The sequence below is a fragment of the Takifugu flavidus genome, chromosome 14 (genome assembly GCF_003711565.1).
Source record: "Takifugu flavidus isolate HTHZ2018 chromosome 14, ASM371156v2, whole genome shotgun sequence".
NCBI classification, from domain to species: domain Eukaryota; kingdom Metazoa; phylum Chordata; class Actinopteri; order Tetraodontiformes; family Tetraodontidae; genus Takifugu; species Takifugu flavidus.
The window spans coordinates 13,897,448-13,925,184 of NC_079533.1; the positions used below are offsets into that span (position 1 = coordinate 13,897,448).

Genomic DNA, 27,737 nt, shown 5'->3' on the forward strand with positions numbered 1-27,737 from the left:
AACCTTGATAAGACAGGAGGGATTCTGCTCCTGCGAAGGACGCAGATAAAGATGGAGGATGTCCATCACGCCGTCCTGCCGGTCTTCGTCCTGCCTGCTGAATCCTTGGACAGCTCTCTGTAAACAGAGTTTTAAAGAGTGATGGTGACGATGATCCCCAGCAGGGCTGTGTGTCTCCTCCGTATCTCCTCTTCTGAAGTCAACCTGTCTCTCGCAGGTTCTTCTGCAGGTGTCAGAGCTTCAGGGTTCTGACGACTCTCAGATCTGAGGCTGTTTCATTGGGGTTTTAATGGCTGTTGACACAACTTCAGGAAAGAGCAGAGGGTCTTTCATCTGTCCGGAGCCGCCTCAAAAAGCCCGCCGGTGCTTTTATTCTGACAGGGGTTTGAAGGGAAGGAGTCTGCGCGTCACCGTGGACGGCCGTGTGTGTTGGAGATGAAACTGTTGACAACTTGACTCTAAGACGCTTGGTTAAAAGTGGACAGGCGGGTCCCAGTCAGTTTTCTCATTTTCTTCTGGAACACAATCGGTTTAAAGTCTTACGTCACGACTTTGCGCCATCGTTGCGTCCACGGCGGCTGCCATGGTGAGCTCAGCAGAATTGGATAAGATGGGTTTTTGAAGTTGAGAGAAGAACTCGTTTTGGGCCCCGTGCTGGTGACCTGACACACTTTGACCCTTTTTTCTCCAGATGTGCCTGATGGAGCTGCTGGAGGGGTAGAGGAGGAGCAGGAGGAGATGGAGGAGGAGGGAGAGGAGGATCAGGAGGATGAAGAGGAGGATGAAGAGGAGGATCAGAGAAGGAGGAGGATCAGAGAAGGAGGATGAAGAGGATCAGGAGGATGAAGAGGAGGATCAGGAGAAGGAGGAGGATCAGGAGGATGAAGAGGATCAGGAGGAGGAGAAGGACCAGGAGGAGGATCAGGAGGAGGAGGACGAAGAGGAGGATCAGGAGGGGGAGCAGGAGAAGGAGGAGGATCAGGAGGATGAAGAGGATCAGAGAAGGAGGAGGATCAGGAGGGGGAGAAGGAGGAGGATAAGGAGGATGAAGAGGGGGGTCAGAAGGGGAAGCAGGAGGGGGATTAGAAGCAGGAGGATCAGGAGGAGGAGGAGGACCAGGAGGGGGATCAGGAGGAGGTTCGGGGGAGGAGGATCAGCAGGAGGAGGAGGATTGAGAAGAGAAGCAGGAGGAAGTGGAGGATTAAGAAAAGGACCACGAGGATGAAGAGGAGGATCAGGAGGAGAAGGAGGAGGTTCAGGAGGGGGATCATGTGGGTAATTAGGAGGAGGAGGATCAGGAGGAACAGCAACAGGAGGAAGAGGAGCAGGAGGAGGAGGAGGAGATGGAGGAGGAGGGGAGGATCAGGAGGAGGATTAGAAGCAGGAGGATCAGGAGGAGGTTCAGGAGAGAAGGAGCATCAGCAGGATCTGGAGGATGAAGAGGAGAAGCAGGAGGAAGAGGAGGATTAAGAAAAGGACCACGAGGATGAAGAGGAGGGTCAGGAAGGGGACCGGGCGGGTGATTAGGAGGAGGAGGATCAGGAGGAACAGCAACAGGAGAGGAGGAGCAGGAAAAGGCTCAAAGGAGGAAAGTGTTGCTACGGTAACACTGATGCTGGAGAATGACCCTCGTTTTTTTTTAAAAACTAAACTTTGTGGTGGGCAGAGATCTCATCTCATTATTATTAAAAAAAAAGAATCAATATTGCCTCCAATAAATTACAAAAGTTTCTGCTTTCGAGTGGTTTGAGATGTAGAATCAAAAGTAAATTAAATCTTTTGACATTTCAATTCCTGCCGGTGAACTTTTTTCTTGTTCTGCAGGAAAATTTATTACAGCGATTTTTCAGAAAGAACATTTTAGTAAACGCATCAAACGGTGAACTTTGATTCTTTTCTAAAAAAAAAAAGAAAATCTCTTTTTAATCAATTAGACTCAAAAGTTTAGTCCGGATTCTTTTATATGTCTGAAATGGTTAAAAATGGCATTTTGTTTTGATTCAAACGTTTCGTGTTGAAAATCTAAACTATCTCGATTACAGAAGTATAAGTGACACACTCGATATTTTATTATAAGATTAGACTACGGACTATAATCCGATTATATGCAGCAATAAAATTATTTGTAAGGTTTCATCATGATCAGTTTTTAATCAGTATTCCAGCAGCGTCTTCATAACGAGTCACCGTTTAAACGAGGCGGGATTCAACGACCGCCAGGTGGAATCCTGAACACAGCTCAGCGGGGACTCTGGCACTGGCCTGCGTTGCCACGACGACCTCCAAAGGATCGTGGTTTCCCTTGGTCTCTCAGTCACCTCCTGTGCAGGTCTTTACAGTGTGTGTTTAACCTTGAGAGCCTCACACCCAGACCGAGTCCAGCGATGCACTGACACCTCAGGACTCTTTGTTCTGGTTTATGCTCAGGTACAGCAGGTAAAGCCCCCACCCCCCCACCCCCACACCCTCCGGAGGTGCCACGAGGTCAGCAGAGATTTTATCCAGAGCGAACAAGTGCTGCCTCAAGGGTTTTCTGCCCGTTTGTGCTCGTGAACACGTCCCGATACGACTTGGTACGCAGATGAAGCCTGAAAATGAGGACAGACGAGCGCTGCGCGACCTCATTACTCCACCTTTCATCTCCACCGGCTGCTGTCGTCCCGTGGAAAAGGCCTCCTTTCCCGATAGCGCCCAGTTCCGATTCATCCGGGATGTAAAATCCCTCCTTCGCATGTTCTCCCATTTACATGTGAGTGAGGGGAGCGCAGGATTTGCCGTCTTACAGCCCACACTGGCGGCTGACAGACACTCGCTGCTCACTCTTCCATTATCCAGCGGCTGCTTTTGTCCAGCCGCCGAGGATTAAACCCGCATTACAACACAAAGTGCTTTTAGGAACGTTGGGTTTCGAAATCGGGAAGTGATGAGTGAGTATCAGGCAGAAGGACACGATGCAATAGGAGCAACATGGAGGATGATAAAAAAAGGGCAAACAATCACTGAGGGATTATGGCCATAGATTGAGGGGGATTATAAGAAACATAATGAAAGTTTACAGTGGTCATTAGGAGCGTGGAACGCCACGCAAGCGTGCTTCCACAGAGGTTAGTTTACTAAAATTAAAAGCCCATTTATTTAAAGGACTCATTCCAGCCAACAGATCTGATAATTTAATGACCTTTGATTGCCGATCTCTGCTTTTAAAGCCCACTTTAATGCTGCACCAGGACCAGAAACTAGAGAAACGTGGCCCGCCCACGCCACAGCCCAACGCTCAGGTACGGCGGCGATAAAGATGTTTGACAGATTTGTTTTAATTAGAAAACATTATTATAAACTCCTGCTGCGGCTCAATGAGTCGCCTCTAATTAAGTGAGAGTCGTTTGGTTTCAGCGGATGACAGCAAATTTCGCATCATCTCAACTGAAGCCGAATTAATTCTGTGTTTTTCGACATTAATCAAATGGTAAAATTAAATTGATGAGGAATGTAACCACAGCTGGATATAAGCTGACGCGCAAAGTTTCTCCAAGAAAAGCACACGTGCTAACTGTGCTAATCTGGGTGCTACAGAGCTCCAATGCTTTAAAAAAATGAAAAAAAAGGTCTGAGAGTTAAGAAAGATCATTTCTTGTGTTTAAAAAGTGGGAAAAAGTCCACCAAAGATCAAACAGTTTGTCTCGCGGCGGTTTGATCTCCTGGACGTCCCGGTTGTTGGACTGCTGGAGTCTCATCTCATTCTGGCCGCACTTACAAACATGAATTTTAATTGACTCGCTGGGTTTGATATGTGATCATTTGATTTCAGAGGGAAAAAAAAAATCTTCAGTCGTGAGTGAATCGGATAAAATGAGAATTTCAGAGTCGCTGAGAAGGAGGAAAAAGAAAAAAAGAACCCACTCCGCCCATTTGATGTTGTCCTCTTTTACATATTTCAAAGATGGAGCCAAGATCAATACAATGAGGATCCGCGCGAGTGGCAACAGATTTCTACAGAGGAATTAATTATCCAGGACACGAGGTCTCCACCAGCCGGTGGCTTCACCCGCTGAGGCGAGGACATCTTGTGGATTTGACAAGGACGTAAACAACGTGGGAACAGGTGTGATAGCGAGCGCGTCTCAGCCGGCTTGAAAGTATTCCGGGAACCTTTGTGGATTTTTTTTCAGACTCAAAAGAACCGGCGTCACTTTCTTCTCCACTGGATAATGATGCCTGGAGACGGCTGTTGTCTGTCAGCGCCGACGCCTCCAGCTCCGTTTTGGCTGTTTGGACAGCCCCGCCGTTGACGGGTGAAGATTCAACAGCCGCGCACGGAAACCTCGGCGTCGGGACGTTGAGTCTCTTCTTTTTCTTTTTTAGTTCCCGCGCCGATCCGGGAAGATCTGTGATGTTCCCACAGACCCAGATTCAGACTTCAGCGCGGCAGCTTCTCTGGCTGAGCGAGCCTCCGACAGAAGGAGGAAACTTTCTCCAAATCTGTTTTTAGCACCAGTTCTCCAGCCGAGGAAACGAGGGAGGAGCAGATTCAAGAGCCACCAGAATAGTGGGGGGGGGGGCTAGGAACCGCTAATATGTTCAGTTCTCCTTCATCTGGAGACCAGTGACTCCCACCGACTCGGTTGCTGGAGACGAGTTATAGTCAGAAACATGCTGCAGGTGTGAGGATGCGTGCGTTCATGGACCTTCTATTAGGTCCGAGAAGATCTCAGCGAGAGGAGCACCCACCGCGGCGCTCTGCTGACAGTTTCCTCTCCCCAGAGAAAAATGAGTCTCGGAACGCACAGAAGGTCAAAGCAGCGACAGCGAAGAGAAGGACTAAAATAACGATTGCATTAGCATGCAGCCGGGGAGCCGCGTGCTCTTTAAAGAGTTCCAGGGACAAACTAATTCAACAGCCAGCTTCTTTTGTATTCCGCCGCCACGCTCGGAGGGGAGCGGCGCACGCCGCAAATGAAAGCAGAGAGCGGAGCCAGATAACCATTTTGTGCCACTTTTAGTTTTGATTTACTGTCATTTATTTTCACATCTTTGTAAGGTTCACTTCCACTCTGAGGCTGCTGCGTTCCCCCCCGCGTTGTTCGCAACCTTTGCCTGTTTGGCGTGTTTAACGCAGACTTGCTACATTTTTCTTCGCCACAGACCGACGAGACGCTAGCTCAAAATAAAAGCCTTGAACTTCTGGTGTCATTTGGAGGGTGGATGCCTTGAGAAGCGCGCGGCTCCTGGCCATGCCCATCAGATCGCTCTCTGGTTTCCACAGCATGATGTCACTCATTACAGCTGCTCTCACACTGTAGCCTGCCACAGTTTATCACTCATGGCGCTTTGGCGGCACGGTGCTACAGCAAGAAGGGCGTGGGTTCGACTCCATGTCACAGTGGCACAGGTTAGGTTCCAGGTCGCTGCTCGTGTATGTTCTATGTTCATTTTCCCCACAGAGCTGAATAAAGTTTTAAAAAAAAAAGAGAGGGATTGAAAGTTCAGAGAAATCTGAGAAGGAAGCAAAACAAAAGTAAAGTTCACAACAATTAATTGACTGCTGCGAGGCACGAAGATGCGCGTCTGACTGGAATCAAAAATCGGTTATTGTTGTCAGCATCTGGTGAAGGAAACGCAGCTCCTCGACAGCGACGGCAAACTGATCTTGCCACGTCATGGAAGTGCAGACGGGAGGCCGAGTGTGTGCAGGCGTTGAGTTGAAACCATGGAGGGAACCAGTGAAAGATAAATAAGAAGGGGTCCCAACACCGATCCCTGGGGGATTGGACTGGTCCGGTTTCAAATGAGCAGCAGTCCCTATACTGATTTAGAGCGCACTGATTAGAAAGAAATAACCTAATTTCTCTATCTCCGGCTGTCCTCAGGCTGCCTGTGCAGATGCTCGGGGGCGGGCGTACCCCCGCCCCATCTGCCTGTTACCATAACAACGCGGTCATTAAGGTGGAGCTGTGCCCGAAGCTTTGATGTGCAACACCTGCGAAGCGTCACATTGCGAACTGCAGCGTGTGTTTTCCTGGAGAAAAGGCTGGATGGATGGATGGATGGATGGATGGATGGATGGATGGATGGATGGATGGATGGATGGATGGATGGATGGATGGATGATGGATGGATGGATGGATGGATGGATGGATGGATGGATGGATGGATGGATGGATGGATGAACGGCTGGACGGACGGACGGACGGGAACACTCAGAGGAGGAACGGTGGCCTCAGGGGTCTCACACATCTTCTTATGGCCAACAACTAAACTGTGGCAGAACATTGCATAAATGTCTAATTAGTTGAATGAATCTACCCAGGTTAAAGCAGGTTAATGCAAACACTCCACCGCTGGAAGCTTGATTATATTATGGTTTGTGCTTCAGTGTGAAGAATTAGCATAATGCTATTTGGTTTGGCTCCAAGCGGCTCCACAGAGGATACAAGGACGGGCTGGCGAAAGAGAGGTGGCGGGAGACACAGCAGGAGGCTGCAGCGGGGATCGTAGGAGATGGATGCAAGGAGCCGCTGCTCCAGCACCGGTGGACAGCGAGCGGCAGGAAGCCTGCTGGGCTGATTTTGAGAAAGACGTGACCCAAAAAGGAAACCGATGACCTGTTGATCCATTCGCAGCTTTAACTCATGGACACATGCAAAAACGGCCGCGAGGGGCGTCTGCAGCAGCCTGGAGGAAGAGCCGAGGTAGAAGTGGGGAGCTGCATAATTCAGGTGCCGCAGCCGTCGGTGGGGGGTGGGCGCCTTGTGAACCTGGACCATTACCAGTTAGAAAAATGGTGATAACGTGTTTCTGCCGTCCAGCGGGGACGGCGAGACGCTTTTGTTTCACGCTCCTCCTGTGGCTGTCACCGTCGCCCCCACGGAGGAGGAAACGTGCGCGTTTTCATTTGCAGGCTGATGGCTGCTGGCCTGGTTCCCTGCTGGGTGGTGAACTGAGGAGGAGGAGGAGGAGGAGGTGTTCCGTCAGAACTTCGGTGCCAACCAGGTTTAAGACGAGCACGTGAAGCGACTTTAACTCTGGAAAACAGACTTTAACTCAGGCTGGAAAATCTTTTTTGTTTTATTCAAGGCCTGGTTTGTAAAAGGCACACGTATGAAGGACAGCGGGTGTTTGGACCTCGGCGTGCGGCGGAGCGTTTCCACAGAAAATTGCACGCGAGTTCCACAAAGCTCGGCGGTTTCAACCCGCATGAGCCCGGCAAAGGTTGGACACCTCTGCAGGGCGGGTGGAATCAGGTAAACAACGGCGAGCCGCGGCTCCCTCCGAGGCTTCGACTGCAACCGGGTAAATACCCTTTTTTATTTATGAGGCATAAAGAATCAGTAAATGTTTCAAAAACCATTTCTCAGACGTCTCAATGAGTCAAAGATCAGAAGAAGGAGGGAAAATAAATCCTCCTGCAAGAGCTTTTTTTCCTTTTTTCTTCACTTTGGTCCTGTTTCACGCGTATTTCCTCCCCGCTAACGTGAAAAACAGTCAGAGAATTTGAATCCAGCAATTGCACAAAGTAACCAGAGTGCGTCCAAGACCCGGCCTGCGGCGTCGCCCCTGAATGGGAATTTGTGGAAGAAAAACCACGAGGGCTCATCAGCTGAGGTGAAGCCGTCGCATTTCCTTGACTGAACGCTGGTGATTTTACACAACGGCGTTCCGTCATTCACATCGCAGCTTACAACACGGCGCTTTTTATCCATCTCCATGCTTTCTTTATTGGTTATTTGGGGAAGGAGGGAACATTTCGGAGCCATTACCATCACTCAAATAAACAACAGAGCCTATGCAGAGCCAATTATAGGCCTATTTCCCACTTTCACATTACGGCATCCATTCTCCGGGTCCTTCTGCGGCTTTGCTTTGGTGCATTTTCAGAGGTGTTTCGAGAACGCGACAGGAAACACAAAACCCCAAAATGACCGTCAAACATCTCGTTGTGGGTACGGTGGACCGAAGGAATGAATCTTCCACCTCTTTAGGGTGATTCCTCTCCGTTATGATTGATCAAATCCGATCAATAATCCATGACGGCTCGTGATTAGACCGCTGCGTTCCGCAAATGTCTGGCGCCGTCACTAGATGTTGAAAACACGGCGCACAGGTTGTAAAACATTTTGGAAACTTTGTGTGAATAGTTGGTGGATTTGGTGCTTTGGATGATGACTCATTTAAAATTGGATGAAATGAAAACGTCCGTGGGGAAACATGAAAAAAACCTTCTGATGTGGAGCCAAGTCATGACAAACTGGCTCCTTCTGGATGTTTCTGCCAGATTTAAGCTAAGGAAGCCAGAGAAGAAGAAAACATCCCAGCCAACAGGCGGCGAGGAGGAGGAGCCTAATGAGGGAAGGTTGGTGAGTGCGTAGGAACCGTTAATAGCGTTATTTTGGCTGCAGGTAACTTCCTGTGACATCTGCAGGTAACTTCCTGTGACATCTGCAGGTAACTTCTAGTGGCCGCTGCAGGTACTTCCTGGGACATCTGCAGGTACTTCCTGGGACATCTGCAGGTAACTTCCTGTGACATCTGTAGGTAACTTCCTGGGACATCTGCAGGTAACTTCCTGTGACATCTGCAGGTAACTTCCTGGGACATCTGCAGGTAACTTCCTGTGACATCTGCAGGTAACTTCCTGGGACATCTGCAGGTACTTCCTGTGACATCTGCAGGTAACTTCCTGTGACATCTGTAGGTAACTTCCTGTGACATCTGCAGGTAACTTCCTGTGACATCTGAAGGTAACTTCCTGTGACATCTGCAGGTACTTCCTGTTACATCTGTTACACCTGTTACAGATAACTTCTAGCGGCATCTGCAGCCATGGGAACAACTAAACTGCAATGACAAACTCTCGCTCTGCTGCAGTTTTCTGCCCTCAACCTTTAAAAATCGCATCATTTACAACAACCAACACGGCTGCTATTTGTACCCAACTGCAGAAACACTGATTATCCAACCAAACAAGCGAAGGAAGTCTGCCCCGTCAGCAAAAGCCCTGCCTGAGAAAACATTAATAACAGTTCAGCTTCCCGCTGCGACAAACTGTTACATCATCATTCCATCCAGCGCAGCCCTAATTGAATTTTATTCCGAGAGATACAGTTCTGCATCTTTCACCACGCGCGCAGATATTCGTCCGTGTTGCCGCATCTCGACCGCAGGTTTACTGCGTCTCAGCTCCATATTAAAAAGAGAGATGAATTCCCACCATTGGACATGCGTGTTGCTGTGCAGCACTCCCTGGAGAAATCTTCAGAGGGAGAAATGATGCATTTTATGTTTTTCACATCAAACAGAGCAGAAAAAGAAAGCGCTGCTGCTCCCTGAAGAATCAGAAAGAGTGCGGAGAATGACCTGCAGACGTGCAGGACCTCAAAGAAAGAGCTCTAATTATCATACTGACACCCACACTTTAGCCTCAAGCTCCAACAGAACAATTCATCCCGACCTGAAAGCTTTGCTGGGAATACAAACTGTGTTTACGTTCTAACGCTGCGCCGCCTCGTTTCAGGTTGCTAACGAGCTAATGGGAGGCCGGCGTACAGTCAGGTGGATAATCAAAGGAGCTCACTGCTCCAGGAGATCTGCTGAGGAACATTAAAGGAACCGACGCTGGGATAGCGTGACATGGTCAGACAGCTCATCAGATCCAGGGTTTTTCCTGGGTTCCCTGGGACCAAGGTAGCAAAGGCTGGAGAACCTGGGTGACCTTTAGAGTGTTGTGCATTGTCTGTTCTGAGGTTGTGAGGTCATTAAAATGATCTTTCTGCGTAGCAATTTACAGAAATTCCAATAAAAATAACACAATTCATTAAGCTATTAATTACCAGCGCCTCTGTGACCTCTGAAGCTTCACCCGCGTCATATCACCTAGCTAGCGGCTATACTTCGTTGGCTGTTTTACTGTTCCAGAATCACACAATGACTGAGAAACCAAAATGTGGCGACATCAAGGCAAAATCATGACAGTGACCTAGATTTTTGGTTTGATGGAAGGACAGAACACAGTTGGGCCACAATGTGTCATTTGTCATGAGAAGCAAGCTAATGGCTCGCCTTCGTCAAGGGCTTTACTCAAAAAAGGTGGGGAACCAATAGATTCATGGATCTCCCCTTAGCTGTCACCGCGCTCTTTTCTCCGCTGGCCTTTTTTCTCTCTCTCTCTCTCTCTCTTGATCTTCCATCACCCATAACAACCCGCCTTTGCCTTAGCTAGGCTGGGAAAACCCTGCGATCTTCCAAAAGGAGAATGTCGGTTACGACATTGTTCAGGAACATTCCGAACAACCTATTACAGGAAAACAGACAGGCCATTCCTTCAGCTCTCCAGAGGAGGAACCCTTCTTGCTAACAGTTAGCAATTAGCCACAGCCATGTAAACAAGTCAGTACTGAGATGTAATTAGGGTGACCGTCAGACCGATGGCTCATGTCAAACCCAGAGCCGGGTGTTAAGGGTGCATAAGGTCCTTGGGTGTTAAGGTCCTTGAAGTCATTTCCTGTCCACTGGACAACATTAAAACAGGTGTATTAATTCCCTCCTAATTAACACACTCATTAATATCACTCTGTCCTGCAGCCACTCTGCCCCCCCGCCTGCGTTTGAAGCGTCGCCTCCGTCGTCAAGACTGGAATCAACATCTGAGGTTACAGCCTCGCCATCACCTCCTCCCGAGATGGACGTTCTTGCCCTGATGGCCTGAACCCATCAGCTGTGACACCTCCTGACACCTCCGTTAAAGCACCGAACATTAAATCGGCATCTCTGGATTTTCATTTATGGAGTAAGTGAAGTCATCGCATCAGAGTGGAGGACGGCGAGGATGTGATGACTCCTCTGCAGGTTACACGGAGGACGGATGAGGGGTGGCAGATGAGTTTGGGAGCTTTAAACACACACACACGCAATCTCTCAAATAACTTCTTGGCTTTGTGCTCGCCGCGATGCGTTTAAGTCAGAGTACCACAATGGCAACGTTAATCTCAGTCAATCTCTCTGACCTCTTTCTTTCAGCCGTACTGAGGCAGAGCGGCAACATTTCCAGGGGGATGTGACACGCGAGGGCGCAGAGACAGCTGGTTTACATTTCACCAGGACGGAGGAATCGGACCGCCAGCAGACGCCGATTTCAGGGGACTGACGTTACAGTCGGAGACACCCACAACGCCTCCGCAGCAATGTGTGAGGAGAAGAGGAGGAAGAGGAGGAGGAGGAGGAGGAGGAGGCCCTGGCACGTCTTGCTCAGCCAGATTACTGCAAAATCTAGTTTAACCACGAAAGAAAAAACGCTGAAGCAAAAACATCTGCAGAGGTCTCTCGACCTTCTTCTCCCTCTGGGATTGTGAGGTCAGGCCAGATTACAGAACATCTCCCAAACATATGGCTCATTATGCAGATACAACTTCAAGGATGTCCATCGCCAAACAGCAAAACCTCGTCTCCGCGGCGACCGAGATGGTGCCGGCGCCCCGCTGAGCAGCGTGGGACAGCCACAGCGGCCAACCATCAGCTGCTGGTTCATCAGGTCAGGTCAGAATTGCCCCAAATAACCCAGAAGAGCGAGTTTCTGATTCATCTATCTGAAACAACAGCAGCCAGATTAAAACAAACAGCTTTCTCCGACGCCGACCAGCATCTGCGCGGCCTCCTGATGTTCTCGCCGTTGCTCAGATGAGTACAGGATTAATTATGAAACGTAAGCAACGTGGGAGCATCAACCCAACCGTCTCTGCTGTCCTGAAACTGACGCAGCTCAGCAGCTTCGGCACAGACTGATCCACGTGTCGTACGAGACTTCGCACAATAAAGCCTTTATCACATTTCCTGCTGATTAAAACAGGAAAATCTAAAATCCTGCAGGTGTTTTGGCTGCTGCGGGTGACCTCCCGCTGTAGAGAGGAACTTTTACTGGTTATTGTTCCACCTTCATTCAGGTTTAAACACCCCGGGAGGGGCTGCTGGATCCTTTCCCAGCAGGCACTGGGCGAGGACACCGCATCGCCATCAACAGCTTAGTTTCCAATTTCGACAACGGAGAAGGAGAGAAAAAAAAAAGCAGGTGTACTCACCTAATCCACAGGAGAATGACGAGCAACGGAGAGGAAAAGAGAAACAGAAAAAGAGAGAGGCGGCGTTAGCATGAGTGAGGAGAAACTCATTCAGATTCCTCAACCACACATAAAAAGCAAACTTTCAGGAAAGAAAGTCAATGCAAGACAAGAAAAATGGTCAGTTTCAGGAAAAATTCATTGGCAACAAGCGATTACAACAACAAAATTGGTCTTCGATAAGGAAACGATGATGCTTTGACACAAAGTGGCTGATGTTAATTGAGCCGACCCCGTGGTTGTTCATGTGGTGACGGTATCGATCAGAGAAGAAAGGCTAATTTAATGCCGCAGGATCGACAACAGACTCTCTGTTTACTGGGAACAACGGCCGACAGTCTTCAAGGAGCCAAACGAAACATGTCAACCCCCTTGAAAGAGGATAAAGTTCTGGGAAAGTTCTGACAGTGGTGTCAATTCTATTCTATTTGTTCGCACGTTCTGCTCACTCCCGTCCTCTAATTGGGCCGTCGCACACCAGTAAAATGACTCTCTATGCTAAATGGGGTGCCACCGTGTCAGGCCCAGGATGTATGGATGTCAGGCATCTGCTGGCATACGTTATCTTGATTCCTGGCTGGTATCTGCCTTAAGAAAGGTCAGCAGCTGGAGGAGGAGAAGGCGTCACGGCGGCGGTGATGGAGTGGGCCAGTGCAAAAGTTCAGGTTTACCCGGCCCGGGAAAATCTTTACACCCTTATCGACGAAAGGTCAAGGTGGCTAACGATCCTGAGAAAAGGTCACACCTGTCTAATGAAGGCGGCGCACCCCGTTTACATGGTCGGCCATCATGAATAACCACAGACTGTTAAACGACAGCGCTCAGAGCGCCAGTGACTGAGCGGTCGCTCAGGAACGCGCTTCCAGCAGCGGCATCCACCGACGGAATGTTAACAGATTCCCGATGTTTGAGGTGCACAACACCTCCGTATTTACAGCCCGGGGTCAGACTTTACTTGAGCAAAGCAGGGAAGAGTACACGGTCGCGGGCCGTCTGAGAGCGGAGAACAGAGCCGGCGGCTTCCTTTGATGCTTTCAACGTCTCCAACTAACCTCAGCTATTCACGCGGCACCGGTGAAGAGGAGTTCAGGGATTTTTCAGGCCTTTTTATCTGCCACATAAACAGACCTGCAGGTATTCAGCTGTCCCGCTGCTCTCCGCGTTCATGGCTCCGGGTTCCTCCCCTGATAAATGAAGGGGAGCTCGCGCGGGCGCTCGTCTCCACAAACATCTGCGCTGCGTCACATGGCCGACGCTGGAGTCAGATTCAACAGCAAGGAGGAGTTTTTGACTTTTGGAAGTCAAATGAAGACGTTTCTCTGGTGTCGTTCGTCCGTCGCCCGGATCAGAAACTGGCACATCCGAATGGCCGAAACATCAGGAGCGGCTTCCTGCATCTTCACCTTCTCTGTGTCACCTGTGAGGACGTAAATGGGGTCTGTTTGCGTTGCCACAGCGATGAGGCCTCAATCACAGATGATACCAGCTGAGGAGGATGGAGAACCAGCTCCAGGGGAACACAGGCGCCTCCACTGGTGTCCAGTAGTGCTCCTTCATTAGCCCCCGTGTCCTCTGTTTTCTCCTCATGCCTCGCTCGGTGTCCCGCTCATCCTGCTCAGAGTGATGGGGAGGGTCCTCTGAATAGCAATAACCTGGCCCAGCATCAATCCATCTTCGACTTCATTAAGGGGGCTGCAGCTTATTGCCGGACTGAAAATGATTCCGCAGAGCTGCCTCCCGCTGGCTCGCCTACTTAGCCTTTCTAGGCTATCATAAAGGAACATGGAAAAGCATGTGAATTATAAATTTCCTGTGTGGGGGGATAAGCGATGGCGTGAATGCAAGAGCACCATGAACATCTATACTTCATACGGATCAATTTAAAATTTATGTTGTCAGTTCCGTCGGCAAGCAGAGTTATTACAAAAAAAAGTCAAATGAAAGGCCGCAGCATCAAGAATGCAGCTCAGATACACGCCGCCGCCGATTCACAGCTCAGGAATTTGATGCTAAAGGGATGTTAGCCTGCAGAAAGAACATCCCATTAGCACGAACATTCCAACAAAAAGACGCGAACAAAAAGGCTTGAAGAAAGGAAGGAAGCACGTTCCATGGAAATACTCCTGGAACAACAGGAAGCCTCCTTCAGGAACGGGACATTAAGATGCTTCCAATTTTTATGTGATCTTGATGGTGCCGAGCTGATTTTCATGTCCAAAAAAACCCAACAGCAAAACCTGAATACAGGAGGTCAGAATGGGGTCTGGTTAGAGGCTGGAGAGACAGAAATGTCCATTATAACCTCCAAAGTTTCGGTATTCTGCAGGTCGGCTTCTTTTCTTCTTCACCTGTGGTCTTCATGTTGTAAATCAACTTGTTGACAGCACGTCGCAGCATCCATCACTGAAAGCACTTTCCTTTGCCCGAGAAGGACACATCACGTCGTCCAATCACGCTAATGTCCAGCTTTAGCCTTAAATCACTGCTGCTGGACCAAAACCATCAGCAGAATGATTCTTTGCTCTTTTGATGGAAAGATAATCCACAATGACTTTGACAACAATTGCCTTTTAAAGTGTGAGATAAGGCCTGGACACTGCTCAGCATCCACCAAACCACCACATTCTTTTTTTATTCTTAAAGAATAAAAGCTCTGAAATCGGCCCTGGATGTTCTTTTCTCGGGATAATAGAGTTTCAAACTTGAGAATTTCCAAGCGAAATGGGTCGAGTGAAGGGTCAGAACCACAGCGGCACTGATGAAGGGTCTATTTCTGAGAGCCGAGCAAGTGCAACATGCTTAAAGATCTTCAAGATCCAATCAGAAAAGACTCAGGAGACTCAGGAGCAGGATGTTGAAGGTCTGGTTCAGCTCAGAACAGGAAGGGAAAGCTGCAACCTCTAGTCAGCCACTAAGAGATTCAGGCCTTCAAAGGAGCCCTGAGGGACACCACACACATAAACCAGAACTGAACTGATGATCAGTCTCCAGTCTAGGTCCTGGGTACCTGGATAGCCACTAAAAAGATCTGGGTCCATTACTGCCCAGGTCAGACCAGAGACTGTTCTGGGTCCCATTTCAAACACTAGCAAATCAGGTTTCTCGCTGGCCCATGGACTCATACACATGCAGGAACGCAGCCAGGACTCAGCGCCCTGAGCCAGGATGTCAATTATGGACTCATCGTGGCAACAAGGTCACTGAACTCTGACCCGTTTGCTCGCACTAATCAGACAGCTGCAGCGAGCTACAGCGGGCTAGCCTCAGTGCTAAAGAGACGTATGCAAAGGACGCTATGTTAGTCGCACCCCAGACTGGTGCCGGCATGCTTGAGGGTTTGAAACTTTAAGGACAAACTTTGTTTGGTATCTCGGGGCTCATTTTTTCCTGATCAAGTCTAATAAAGCTAAAACCAACCACAGCTCCGTGTTTATTGCTTTCACCTCTGGATGCAGCCACAGTATGAAACTTCTTCGAGCCGCAGCGACGACCGCCGTCTGAGCGCCGACCAGGAGTCGCACTCGCTCGTTAATTATTGTTTCGGCACTAATTAACGTCATGTTTCATCTCAGTCCGTCATTTTCTTTCTTCCCTCCACAACTTCCTGTAGTTATGCTAATTAATGCCGCCGCTGTGACCCTGCGAGCACCCCATCGGACCTGACAGAGGGGGCATGTGTGCATGGAGACGGCCCCAGCGGATGGCTCATTAGCGCCCCCTAACGCGCGGAGCAACAGCGGCACCGACAATAAGAAACAGCATTAATCTCTGCGGCTGCTGCAGAAAACGAGGTTTCACGAATGTGACCAAAATATAATCCCGTGCCGTTTCCCGCCGCGGTGTCAAGAGCGCCTCCCCGTAGGTCAGCGCGGTTTATAAGCGAGGTGGCGTCTAGTCTCCGGGGGAAACGGCGCTCTGCTCAGCATCCACTCCTTATCCAGGGTGGACGCTTTGATCGATGGACGGTGAATAAACTCATCTCGCTGCAGCGCTGACCCCATCGCTTTAACGTGCACACTCCATTGAAGAACGCCAGCTGGCAAATCAATTCGCCAGTTTAGCAAACAGGCTCGGGGACGGAGAGGCCAGGGACTGGAGCGCCGCCGCCGTGACAGAATGTGCTCGGACCCGACTGTCTGTGGGACTGCGTGTTCGTAGGTTTGCTCTAGGTTATTTCTGTCACGCTAGTCTCACACATAAAGACCAGATTTTCACATTCCAGAGGTTCCAAACTGAACCCTGATTGGTTGAGGTCTCCATCACAAGCGGATTTGGGTTTTTTTAAGGCAGAAAACCGGGAAGCCGACTTAACCTTGGCTGCTCCGGTGATTTATATCTCCGGCGCGTCTCTCACCTGGGAAGTGAACCCAATCTAATGAGGAGCGCTGATTAATGAGACGGGCTACACGGCGAATGAGCCTTCTCCGCCGTCTTCCTCAGTGAATCACACGCGAGGATGAGGGGGGAGTCATGCTCTGGTTTCAAAGAGAAGCAGGGTTTTGGTTGGGTTTGGTCTCCTGCGTTCGTATACTGGTCCAGATGTAACCAGTTAAGTGCACCAGGGCTGAGAAAAGAACCCTTCACAATCAAAGCACGCTAGAGCTGAAAAACTGGGATATCTTCACCCTCATAACAGTGACGGTCCAACAATCAGAACCTGCTGATCGCTTTATTTTGAAGGTTTCTGATACAGAGTCGCCTTAAGGCGCCGGTTCTTGTGGATTTAGCCAGATTTCCATGACTGTTATGTCTCTACAGAGGCTGATGGAAACAGATCTGAAATCAGTTCAGGATGCTGCTCTCGGTTAGCATGGAGGCTCCAGGGTCTAACTCCGGCCAAGGATACCAGCAGAGATCGAAACCTTTGACCTCCATACCAGTGGAAAGCAATGATACACGTTTGTATATTGGAGGGTTTTTTCCCCTTTCTTTTTATTTTGTGTTCCGTGTCTCCCAATATCGCTTCCTGTGTCCCATTTCCTACTTGTGTGCTAGCGTTTTCCGATAGCATGTTCCGTGCCCGACACGCAGCAGACTCATAAACACACCGAGGGTTTAAAGCATGAATGTTTCATCACCACCGACTCCAATTGATGCGTCTAATGGAATTGGGATCCGACCCCATCAGCTTATTGTTGCACCTCATGTCACACTGATGCCCTGGTGCAGGTTCGATAAAGACGAGGCTAAAATCCACAATGACTTTTAAAAAAATGTTTTTTTAAAAGTCACCTCAAAATGATTATTTTGCTTATTTCAGATTTCATTTAAACTACTTTGAGGACTTTGGAACATACGGCAGAATCTGACTGCAGCATTAGCACATGTTTACACAGAGAATAATTTCCTATTAAAACGCATATTTGGCAGGTTCTTTATCATTCGAGAGGCACGTTCAGGCCTCTGCTCCGCGTTTGAAGAGCGCGGAATGCGAACAAATCACATCCCAGCCTCTTATCTATATCTTCTATAGCTCTGAAGAGGCAGTCGGGCAGAGACAGAGTCAATAAAATCCCACAGATCCTTTCACGCCTCCACACACGACTGAACAAATGACACCGGTGAACTCGCTGCCACCGATACCGACTTCCACATGACGCAGCAGTAACCGCCGCTCAGCCACTGCCATCTGTGAGAGGAGCAAGACTCAGAGGTAACAGGCTTTTAACGACGCCCTCATCTGCATATTTACAGTTCTGCTAAATGGCTGCAGAACACCCTGATCAAAGAGTGAAGACCAGCTGACTGAAGACCGGCTCCCTAAACTAAGCGATAAAGTGCCGGAGCAGAGCCGACTACTCCATTAAGCCATAAACACCCATCGAGTAAATGCCGGCCCATTAACTGCAAACACCAGGCCCACCCCATGATAAGACGGCGGCGGCAACTCTGGCCCTAATTGAAGACAAGGTCATTAAAACTCAAGTGTGACCAAGTTAAACTTTGCCAAACACGTTTTAATAAACACGAGCCGTTTTATATCAAAGAGAGAGTCCAACTGGTACAGAATGGCACAAACAATCCGGGTGCCTTTCAGACAGAAGATATGGAGAAAAAGATTTTTCACGGGCTTAACAAACATTAATGGGCACATTTTATGAGCAATTTTGACATTGATGGCCCAAAAAAGGCCTTTAAAACCGAGCTGGATTCGGACTTCTCACTTGTTACCAGGAACTCTTTGGCTGTTCCTGTTTTAGTTGTGCCTAGTTACGCCTGGTCCTGTCAGGTGTAACCGTGTGATAGGCTGGAGAATCCCTCAGTACTGACAACATCAAGTAGAGGGCAGAATAATTAGATATTAGCTGTGTTCCAGTGGCTGTTTTACCCATAGCGTCCTACAGGGGGCAGACTTACACCTCATTAATTATTCTGTCTATTCCAGAGTGGCACTGATCAATATTGCCATTGATAAACGAGGCCAATATTCACCCGACAGAAGAAGTGAAAACCAGATTTCCACCGAACACCTGCAGCAGCAGCTGCTCCTAACCTGCTAACGGTTAGCATGCGGAACCAGTCGATTTTCAAAGCTTTTCTTAATGAAATGACATGACTATATATGTTTATTTCCAGTTGCCCGTCAGAAGACAGGGCCCCAAGTCTGAGGCTGACCCACTGACTGCACGCCGGCCCATCACATGCCGCGGCAGACGGACAGAAGTGACAGCGGAGCATCTGTTCAGTGCTTTTTCCATTCTCGCCAAGGGGGGGTGGGGCTCTTGGCGTTTGACCCGGGGAGCGCCGTCGCTATCGCTGAAACAGCTGAGTGAGCAGCACGCGCCGAAATGGAACACATGGTCACAATATTCTGGACGAGGCGCCTTGTTGTCTGCACGAACGCAATAAAAGCGGGGACCTTCTGCGGCGCCGAGGTGTGCACATTAATCCAATGAGGCAGCGTTTGAATAATGTGGAAACTCCGCTGGAGAATCTGTGCAGGGGGATCAATCCTGGGTAGAAAAAACCTTTATGAGGCTGCATCCATGCAACGCTGTCATAACGGGAGCATCAATGCTAATGCGAACCTCCGCGGTGCACATTTATGCCGACACCGCAAGTTCTGACTTCTGATGTGCTGTCACGATTCGAATATTACAGAGAGAAACAGTCAGAAAGGACAGGGGGGGGCTGTCAGAGAGATAAAAGGAAGGAGAGCGAAAAACAAAGAGGAGTGAAGGATGAGCCGTCTGGAGGAAAGAAAGCTAACGAGTGAGACAATAAAGAGAACGTCTGACGTGAACTCAGCCGAGTTTAGATTCGGGAGCGGAGACACATTTCCATATCAGAACAAACACACTGCAGAGACTTCCTGTCTTCAAGGGCTTCGTGTTCGTGTGAGCGCTGCCACGAGGTCAACCGCAGCTGGCTAACAGGCCCGGGTCCGAGCCGATTCCCGTCCGGCTGTCTGGGGAGGATCGACACAACAGGTTCAAGCACAGGAACCAGGAAATCAGCCGATTCCACCGCAGGTTTGGTCGTTAGACGCTTTAAATGAAAACAGTCGGTACGTTCGCAGAAAGGCTTCAGACACGTCCGCCATCACCTGCAGCAGCGCCTCAGAAACGGGTCCTAAAGGGCTCGTTCAGCAGCTGCTCTTCTGCCGAGTGCTTCTCAGGCTAATGTGCACAAACTGGAGGCTTTTGTGAGGATCCTTACAGAAGATCTTCAGCCTCATCCTGCTCCAAGTGCTGCTCCTCTCCAGCAAATCTTTCCAAGGCCACTTCGAGGTCGGGCTCTCGGAGTGCTGCACCTGTTCAGGCGTCATCTACCTCAGGGCTGCAATTTGGTTTTGCCCGGATACAGAATGTCATGAGGAAAACGTTTCCCTGCCGTTTTCACCTCTTTAGCCAGATTCTATTATTATTAGAAAATGGTTTGTATTAGGACTTAAACCTGGAGTCTACTTTGAATACACAAGCGTAACACCAGAACCAGAATAAGTGGTGGTGCCTTGAATCACCACCCAGAATCAATATCTTGTATGACTCCCATGAGCTTTGAGGTCTACACTTGAGGAGAAAAGTCTTCTGGAATGGTAAAGAAAGTGGTTTAGCAGGACCCCCCAGGGCTCACCAGGATTCTGAGGTTTCATATTCCAAACCTCCTCCTTCCTCTAACCCCAGATGTGCTCAATAATGTTCATGTCCGAGCCTGGAGCTCCTTGACTTGGTTCACGTTTCTGGATATTTCAGCCTGTTGCCACCCACTCTGTAGATCTCTTGCTCACCCTCACACTGGCTGTAGCTCCAGCCGTGATTCTTCCTTCTGTTCCACGCTGGTTACTGAGCACTAATTCTCCCTCAGTCAGTGAGTCAGACTGTTCCTGTTGTCCAGATCTCGTGTAGCTCCGCTGGCCTGTTGGCAAACCAGTGGTCCTCTCAAGCAGCCATCTTTGGTTTCTTCACTCTTCTTGCTAGCCTCTCCCTTTGACCTTTGGATGCGTGTAAGATGGCCGCCACCTCGGCAGCAGACTTGGTCTTCAGGCTCTTGATCTGCAAATTGACCTGTGGTCCAATTTCAGAGACACAACAAGACTTTTGTCCTTAGCCAAGGACTCTTTTGGATGATTTAATTTGGCAGACTGTAATGTGAAGGCCTTCAACATTAAAAGTGAGCCATTTGTATCAATTTTGTGCCATTTCAAGTTAGGACGTCCTTAACCTACTGACCGTATTGAAAGATGAAGGATTAAAAACCAGGAATTATCCGCACGTGTGACAGAGACGGTAAAAATAAAAGAAAGCGACACATGTGGCCTCTTCTCTAATCCTGAAGGGAGAAATTTCAACAATAAAGCCAAAATAAAACCTCATTGAGGTTGATAAAAACACTCAAAGACACTAAGACCAGCAAAAGGCAGGACGGATTCTTCTGAGGGCCACATTGGACAAAATAGCGATGATTCCTGGGGACTTTAGAAGACTGAATATCCGGTTCCCCCTCACAGAAAAGTCTCCATCACGTCTCGCGGGATTCTCTAACATTTCAGCTCTTCTGGAGCAGAAACCCAGAAGATCCGGAGCCGTCCGACGCCACCGCTCAGACATCACGGAGAACATGAGAACACGCAGCTTCTGAAAAATTCATGACGTGTGAAGGAGCTGCAGCAGATGTGCTGACACAGATCTGACGCGTCCGACATCGTTGACTGAAACCTGATGGCGTGTTGATCGATCTTCATCAGCAGAGACGTGATCGGCGGTTATAGGGCGCAGCCATGGCGATGGAGGGGCTTTTATATGAGCCCAGAGGCTCCGCGGGCCGACACGGCATGATGGACTGTCAATAACGGCCGGCATGTTCAGCAGAAAGTGGGATTCCACAACACAGCAGCTCCAGACCGGCTGGATTCTGCTGAAGCCACATTGTCAGTCGCATCAGCGTTCAGAGGGTTTGTGCCGAGATCCGTCGACAACAGAGGAATTAAAGCGAGGATGATTAGAAATTAAAAACGCGGCTGACATTTAGCAAAGCAACAAAGTTTTGTTTACTCGGCCGACTTGAGCAAAGTTTTATTCACGAGTTTCATCCAAACAGACGGGTCGCAAACTCCAAGGAACTTTTCACTTTGCTTTTGTTTTGATTGCTAAAATGGATTCATTTCATTATCGGTGCAAAAATAAGCTGGATCAACTCACGCCGCAAAAGCAGCAGCTTCGCGTTGTTGGAATCTAAAAAAAACAAACATTTCATCTGCTGGGAATGAACGAAGATCAGCCTAAGACCCACTCCCGTCTATCGGAGGGTGCAGTCCCACGCTCCACTTCCTCTGGACAAACAGGAAGACACAAAGAGCACGATGTCTCCGGTCTGGACAGGCTGAAGGACCTGGGCAGCTGCTGGTCAAAATCCTTTTGTGAGGAAGGCAACTGGAAAATCAGCGGAAAAAAGATTTCTGATGTTTTCTTCTGGTGCACTTAGTCGTCACGCAACCAAGTGGCTTCGGCCGCACGAGCCCACGGAGGTCAACCATTTGGAAAAAGTGGCAGTTAAGAGGAAGAGTAACGGAATTAGCGCTTCTTAAATCCCATCTGGCGAAATCTGGTGGCACGTCAGCGCTCGGAATAAAGGTGAAGGAATAATTGAGGCAGGATTCTGGACGTGCTGCTTCCGTTGTGTTAGGAGCGGAATCATCCATCCAGGATGTCCGACACCGCTGACAGAAGGAGAACACTCGCAAGATGGCTGCGGTTGAAGATGGGAAAACAGGAAAGGTTAAGGTTTCGTTAAACCGAAGTGAAGCCGCGAGTCTCCGAGACATTCCTCGCTCCTCTCTCGTCCTCCCTCCGATGCTACAGGAGCCGCTAAAACCCGATAGCCAGGCGTGACGTTGCCGTTCTCGTTTCTGGGAAACTTCGTCATGTTCGTGAAGGAAATCAGCTTTTTCCTTGTTTGTCCTCCGTGTTGTTGTGGGTTCAAAGAGTCGGTTTAAGTGTTGCTGGCGATGATTTACTGCCTTTCTGGCTCACCTGAGGACGCACTAACGAGCGGGCTCGAAAAGAAATGCGTCGAGCAAAACTGGTGCAATGAAATGGAGTCATAATTCAATAATCCTCAACGGGGAGCAGCCCTGCGGCACGCCGCCCCGCTGGCTGATACCATCTCCAAGCACGCCGCGTCGCCGTCACTCTTCCCCTGCTCCACTCGGACACCGCGTTTAATTGGATCCCCATCAAAATCCAGACAGTCGCATTAGCTGCAGTCACTTCAGGAGCCCATTTGCTGCTCCGTCTCTGTCAGCCAGGACAATATTTACAGAGGCCGGCGCTGCCAGGTGCATTGTGGGAACCGAGAGAGGCTCTCGGCAGGAGCGATGAATGATAAAGTGCTAAGTGGAACACGACATGCTGTTCTCCTGAATGACAGCCCAGAACAAGGGAACGCTTTGTCACCGTGATGCATCCAGCCTGCTGATGTTTGCGCCCCTTTATCTAATAAAGGGGAGAATAAGCCGCATCTTTACAGTTTACTGCGTCTCTGCGCTGGTTTGTCTGTGAGGTGCCAGACAGAGTGAAAACGGCATCAAATCACCGGTGAGAGAGATGCAAACGAGCTGCCAGATTCTATCAGAGGCTGAAGCTCCACTGGAAGCTAAAAAAAGGTGTGTTTTCCCGTTCCAGGACGCACACGTGGCCAACATGGCCGCCACTCAGCTCGCCGCCTCCTCTCATCTGAGCCGGAGTGAAGGAGACAACATCGACACGCCCACAACGACCCTCTTCTGGAATGTCGCCCCGGGGCCTCTAATCTGGTCAGTAATCCACTGAGTTTGTTTCTAATCTGGTAATCTGCATGTTCCTCAAGTTACATCTGGACCTGATGGTGGATCTGTGTTACACAATTCTTTTTTTTGTTTGTTTTTTTTAAACTCATATGATTCAAGCCTGATTCTGCTCAGGCTGGCCCATGAATGATATCGTCTATTCCAGGAACTACAGAGAGGTGAGCGTTTCTACCTGAACTCTGGTCTTTGAAATGTGATTTGGAGGGTTTCCCTAATGTTCACGCCGCAGCTCGCACGCCTCTGAAAACACACTTTTAAACCAGCCTTGGAACAATAACTTCAAAAACACAGCACTTCCATCTCTCACAGTTGGAAAATTGAGCATTTCAGGCTCCTTTCTCTGCTGTAACCCTGACAAACTCCCAGGGAAAATGAAATCAAGTGCTTAAAAAAGACATTTGAGGGTGGAGAACAATACCAAAGAGAGATCTCTCAATCCATAATCCCCTCCTCACCCAAATGCAGCACATTCCAAACACATACCTACAAAAACAGAGGAGCCATCCAGCCGCCGTTCCTTCAGCACCGCGGCGTTGCTGATAAGATTAAGCAATGTGGCTGCAAATGAAAGATAAGTGCTGACTAATTCTTTGGAGCAGAGTTTCCCTGGGATGTCGCACTGGGGTGACCTGCAGCTTCCTGCGATGCTAACAGCTATGTCTGATCAAAGCCGCCATTCCCGCACGCTAGCCGCTACTGAAGGTAGCGCACCAGATTTTCTCATTTAAACTAGGGGACTTTCCTTTGTGGAATAAAACACTGTTGTCAACCATCTTTTTGGTTGTCGGTGCAAATGCCAGAGTCACCAGTAGAGGTTTTCCTCTGGAACCAGATCCAACGACGGCGGCTTGTGCCCCCGGAATCATCACGAAGCTTCTTATATGCTTCCATATGGATGCGCTGAAATTACTCACAGAACGACGAGCTCTTGTAACACGTTCCCGAACATGAGAAATGGGAATATGAAGCGGGGAATGTTAAATATTTAGTGGGTGTGTTTAGCGCCGACATCGCCTCCGTTCCCCCGTACGGATGTGATGTCGTCTCATATTGAACTGATGCGGTTCGCGTGCGAAAGCCTCATCGATTTTAGCGCGATGAAGGCCGCCGCCGGCGCGTTTCCTCGCAGCGGCAGCTAATGAGTTCGTTAAATCAGCCGATCGTTTTCTGTGCAACAAAGTCATCTGTAGGAAATATGCAGCAGCATTAAAGAGCCACTTTGGTCCAAATTTAACACGAGCGAGAAGTCAAAGCAAGTCAGTGTTATTTATACAGCCCAGTATCACAAAAACCACATTTGCCTCGGGGGGATTTGCAACCTGTTCGCCGTCGAGTTGGCCGCGATAATAAACACAAACAGCTGCCAGGCTTAAAACTGCAACGTGGATTATGAAAGTTGTGTAAATACGAGCGAACGGAGGAAAAACTGCGGAAATAAACAGCTGAGGAGCATTAAAGCCGGGCCGGAACATTTAAAAAAGGCTCCGAGTTTTACAGAGATGATTCCAAACGGTCGTTAAAACAAAGGGATCAGATGTCCGTTAGCTCCGGGCTAAGGCTCCCACATGTCCTAATTAAAACTCCAGCAACAGTTTTCAGCATTCGCACTTGTGAATACTGGAATCATTTCAAAAATCTACCGCGTTTTCTCGTCCGTAACAAACAAAAATTGACCTGGCTGCCAGGTTTTTCTACCGGACTCTAGCCGGATGCCAGGGAAGCTTTAGCAGCGACTGACTCTAGCCTGATAACAGGAGATATCTTTTATTCAGACACAGAAGTGGCTTCCAGACAGTTGACGATTATCTATATCGGGAAAATTCCACGCCACGGATGGACGACAGAGTTTCGACGCTTCAGTTTTCCCGCAGCGACGCGCTGAAGCGATCCGGGTCTGATGTCCTGGACTTGATGATGAGGGGATTTTCAGCTTCTTCTGAGGGCTTGGGCGGCTGGAAGTTCATTTCATGACTGATGGACCAGGAAGGAGAAGAGCCTCAGTAGGTGGAGGGATGGAGGATGCGTAGGAAATGGACCGTGGCGTGAGGCGGTGAAGGATCCCTTTTGAATCGCTTGAATTCGGTATCAATTCAAAAGAGACGACAAGCGAGAGGAAGGCAGATATGGGCTTTTAAAAACGATTGGCTTTCTTTATTTATCCGTTTTGAGCTTTATTCTTTAGGTTCTCCTGGACCAGGGGGTCCGGGGAGGGCAGGCACCTTTTTGGAATGTGTGCGTCTTCGTTTAATGCCGCTGTGGTGAATCACGTTTGCGGAGCTGCGCCAACCACTGCAAACACGGGACCGGAATGGAACCAGGATTCATCCTCATCATTCCGCTGCCAGAAGGTCAAACCAACAGATGTGAAGAGAACAAAAGTCGTTTAACGAGCAGATCCATAACGAAGAGACAGCAGAGATTTAACTGGCACTAACACGTGGGTACTGAGCCGCCTCGACAGGCCTCAGGGTGTGTGTGTGTGTGTGTTTGTGTGTACTTTGACAGCTTTTATTAACTTGACAAATACGAATGTGTAAATATTGACTCCTCACGCTCACGCATGAATGAAACGTGGAGCTGGCAGACAGATGGATGATGTCAGAGGTCAGAGGGCTAAAAACTCGGAACGGATATTTGAGCACAACGGCCGATATTAAGATGTTGCTCTCCTGAATTTTCCCCAGCTTTACTGCCTCACGTCCTTGCAGTTTCTTTGACTCAGGAGCAACAAACAGATGCGTAGCGTGGCGGAACTGAACCCCCCCCCCCGATAAGCTACCACTAAAATCCGGATATGTAGGATGATTGTTCACACAGTGACGCTAAGATAGCTCGCTTCACTTCAGGATTCAGGATTGAGGTCCTTTATTGTCCCACAAAGGGAAACTTACAGCGCAACAACACGCAGAGAAAAATAATTCTGAATATATGGAGATGCTGGGGATTGAACCCAGGACCTCTTACATGCAAAGCAAGCGCTCTACCACTGAGCTACATCCCCCACTTAGCAACGCAAGTTAACGATTTTGAGATGTGCACATTTGTTTACCTTAAACTGACAGTTTCGTGCCCCGACCCCCTGATAACCTCTGACCTCGCGTATTGTCACGATCCACAGCGATCGACAGCGAATCAAAGTTGGAGCTCTGCGGACCGAAAACACGACAAGACTCGTTTTTTAATCTGTTGATCATCTTGAAACATAATAAAAAAGAAAGCAGCGACAGTTGTACCGGAGCCTGGCCTGGAATCAGGAAACTGGAACATTTTTGCCGAGGTTTAACAGAAAAACGTTGCTGCGGCCGCTTGGACCTGCCGACAGAACAAGAAAGTTGCCGGGATCGATCAGGCGGCGCTCCGTCAATGACGCTGCCGCCAGCCCTCAATTACAAGAGTGTGGTAGCAACAGATTAGCACCCAGTGTCAGCACTTGGCAGCACCCGGCGCTAACTTCTAATCACCACCGAGGAGGTGAGAACAGGAGTGTTTTTGTCCCTTTCATGGAACATTCGTCGCTGTGACAAATGCTTGTTTGAAGGATTTCGATTCTCGATGAGAGGAGTGCCTCGCGAAGCAGCTTGAGTCTCTGCCGAAGTGATTCAAGCGTCTCCATTTAAAGACTTTTTTCAGACGGTCGGGCCTTTTGAATGGGCCGAGACAACAACAGGCCTTCAAACCTCCTGAACACATCCTCTCTGATTCTAAAAAGGAATTTCATGATGAAAAACTCATCTCGTCGTTTAGGAAAATCATTTCCTAAAAGGCTAAAAACAAACAGCAGCATCCAAACTCTACGTGCTGCAGGTTCTGCAGTCGCTCACTGTCCTGCTGCGACTGTCCGACCTTCTCCGTGTCCTGCAACCCGGCGCCGCCAGCATCGCAACTCCTCCAAATGACTCCTTAATTAAGCAGATTAAAGCTTCTATTCCAACATGTCGCTCAAACAGAAGCTAACGCACGGTCGACAGACGAGGCAGCGGCGCAAAGTCACAACATCTGATGAGCTCATCCACGCCGCCGAAGCTACGTGTTTACTCATGTATAATTTTCATGTTCACAAGACGCGTGTCTAAACGCCACCGCCGCCGCCTGCTGCCACCTGACAGAGCGGAGGAACGTTCCTCACAGTTCACGTCCTGAAAGTAGGCCACAGCAGCTGCAGACACCTCCACCAAATCTCCCCACGCAGCCGCTGCATTCTGCGGCGCCAACATTTATCCTCATTTAAAATTCTAAACAGCTTTTCTGTGACAAGTGCTGCCCTGTGATTGGCGCCCACACCGGCACTGAGGGGAGGAGCTAAAACCACTTGATGACCTGGTCAGGTTCTGGCACGGCGGCCG

The 27,737-nt window shown here is 49.1% G+C and overlaps 1 protein-coding gene and 1 non-coding gene across 2 annotated transcripts in view; both read right to left on the reverse strand.

The window, feature by feature from the left end:
- The window catches only part of tmem132e (transmembrane protein 132E), a 188,506-nt gene that overhangs the window by 142,526 nt on the left and 18,243 nt on the right, over positions 1 to 27,737 (reverse strand). The window lies entirely within an intron of this gene.
- On the reverse strand, positions 26,324 to 26,395 carry trnaa-ugc (transfer RNA alanine (anticodon UGC)). The gene has a single exon. It is a non-coding gene; the product is annotated as a tRNA-Ala (tRNA).